The sequence below is a fragment of the Tenrec ecaudatus genome, chromosome 7, assembly GCF_050624435.1.
Source record: "Tenrec ecaudatus isolate mTenEca1 chromosome 7, mTenEca1.hap1, whole genome shotgun sequence".
In the NCBI taxonomy this organism is placed as follows: domain Eukaryota; kingdom Metazoa; phylum Chordata; class Mammalia; order Afrosoricida; family Tenrecidae; genus Tenrec; species Tenrec ecaudatus.
The window spans coordinates 159380251-159383195 of record NC_134536.1 but is presented as its reverse complement, the minus strand read 5'-3'; positions in this window follow the sequence as shown (position 1 = coordinate 159383195).

The following is a 2945-nucleotide window of genomic DNA, read 5'->3' as shown; positions in this document are numbered from 1 at the left end:
GGTCCCCCCTCCCTCATGAGCCCTTGATAATTTAGATTGTTATTTTGTCATATCTTGTCCTATCTGGAGTCTCCCTCACCCCCCTTCTCTGCCGTCCATCTCCCAGAGAGGAGGTCACATGTGGATCCTTGTAATCAGTTCCCCTTTCTAACCCACTCACCCTCCACTCTCCCAGAATCGCCCCTCACACCCCTGGTCCTGAAGGTATCATCCACCCTGGATTCCCTGTGCCTCCAGCTCCCATATGCACCAGTGTACAACCTCTGCCCTATCCAGTCCTGCAAGGTAGAATTCGGATCATGGTAGTTGGGGAAGCATCCAGGATCTGGGGGAAAGCTGTGTCCTTCATCGGTACTACATCGTACCAACTGATCCATCTCCTCTATCTTACACCTGCCAGTTCATATCTTACACCTGCCAGTCTCCCTTCCCCCATTGTTAATGTTGTTTGTCGCCCCAGTGGGAGTGTGTGTGTGTGTGTGTGTGTGTGGCTATGTGTCGATCCTTGTGATCTGTTTCCCCTTCCTCCCCTCCTTCTCCCTACCCTCCTGGTATTGCTACTCCCATTTCTGTTCCTTATCTGTACCTGTGTTCATGCTCTGGTCTAGCCTGAGTGAAAGACAGAACTGGGGTCATGATAGTGGGGGGTAAGGAAACCTCAAGGAACCAGAGGAATATTCTGTGTTTCATCAGTGCTATACTGCGCCCTGGTTGATTCATCCCTTCCCTGTGACTCTTCTGTGAGGGCCTGTCCAATTGTCCACAGATGGGTTTTGGGTCTCTGCTCTGGCCCCTCTTGTTCTCAACAATATGGTTCTTTGTTTTGGGTCTTCGTTTGTTTAACTTCAAGCTTTTAAGACCTTAGATGCTATAACTTTTGATAGCTGGGCACCATCAGCTTTCTTTACATTTGCTTATGCACCTATCTTGTTTTTAGCTAGTGTGTTGATTATCACAGAATGCCAGGTTGTTAGAACAGAGTGTTCTTGTATTGAGGGAGGACTTGAGCAGAAGCCCAAAGTCCATCCACTATCTCAGTGTATTGCCATATAAATATATGTACATACCCCAAATACCTCTATTTTTATGAATGTATTTACATATGTACACACCTGTTTATACCTCTATCCATAGCTTTGCTTCCTATATCTTTCCTTTGTTTCCTTTTACCTTCCTCCTGCCCCACCATCATGCTTGCCCTTTCTGTCTCTTAATAATTCTTCTCAGCTAGATTGCTGTTGCGCCAACACCCCCAGAATCTCTATGTTCTCCTGGTTGTTGATTTTACTTCCCTAGTTGTTCCCCTGTCTATGCTGTTGTTTGCTCACCGTTCCCTTCCCCTGTCTTCTCCTCCCCCTAAGTCCCTCCAGAACCAGCTGTCCTGTTGCTTTCTCCTCAGGCTTGCTTCCCATGCCTATCTCTTAATTTTCTGGTCTAACAACAGGAGCGCTGGAGGGTCTACCTGACTCCTCCTCTGGACTTGGTTTTTTTTTTTTTACTTTTTTTTTTTTAAGATTAAGTTGATTTTATCCCATAAACACAAAAAGATTTCCACTTGCTTTTTTTCTAAGTTGAAGAGTACTATTAGTTTATTGTAAAAACTACACATATTTGTGATACAGTGTTTGCTGATTCAACTTTTGTTTTATTTAAACTACTGCCTTTTGGTCTATATACAGATTCTGTTTGAACACAATTAAGAATTCTGGAATTGCAATGTTACCCATGATATGTAATGATTCACAGTTAAATATTGTTACACTATCAACCTTGTCTACTCTCAGCCAATAACCATCTGATGACTTCATTCAAAGTCCTTTTCTGAATCTGGCTTGGCTTTCTAGAAATTTTTTGTCTGTGTACTGGTACAACCATTTTAAAATTAGCTACAGCAAAATGTTACATGCGTGTGATATTAAGGATCTCACTCAGTAATTTTCATATTGTTGGATTATTTCTCCTTGGAATGGACATGAACACGGATCTCCAGTCAGTTGGAGATAGTTGTCCTCCAACATTCATCGCATAGACTAGTGACCACTTCTGGTATGGGATCCATTTGCTGAAGCAATTCAATTAGTCGTCCATCAATTCCTGGAGATCTGCTTCTCAGCAACCCATTCAGTGCAGTGGGGATATCTTCCTTTGAGACCACTGATTCTTGATCATATAAATGCCTCCTGAAATGGCTGATTGTTGACCAGTTCTTTGTGGTGGAGTGATTCTGTGTATTCTCCCTGCCTTCTTTTAATGTTTCCACAACATCAAAATTAAAGGAAGTCTTATTAATTCCATAGATTGAATAAGTATGGTGCGAGGATACAACTCTGATGCACATTTTTCTGATTTCAAACAATGCAATAGTCGCTTGTCTATTCATGCAATTGTCTCTTGGTCCGAGCACAATGCAGACAGTGTTCTGGAATTCCCATTCTTCTCAAGGTTATCTATATTTTGTTACGATCCACACAAGTGAATGCTTTTGCATAATCAATGAAACACAAGTAAACATCTTTCCGGTATTTTCTTTCAGTCAAGATCCATCTGACATCAGCAGTATCTCTTGTTCCATGTGTAATAAGGATGTGATGAGGATGTAATGTGATGGAGAAGGTGATAAAGAAGTTGAAATTGTTCTAAGTGATAACGAAATTGAGATTGTTCCAGGTGGTAAGGAAGTTGCGATTGTTCTGGGTGAAACTGTTCTAGGTTTGCAATAAGAATAGAAAGCGGGGGTTAGGGTTAAGGAAAAAAAACTAAAAACAAAAACAAGAACAGAAGGTGGGATGATCCCAACCTTGCGTACAGTTCAGCTTAATCAAATGTTCTGCTTCTGTACCCTGCAGCTTTTGGGAGAAACCACAGCTTCAGCAGATAGTTGCCTTCTAACTCTTCAGTGTTAGCTATAAAATAAAAAAGGGGGGATTATAGAGAATCACTGAGTT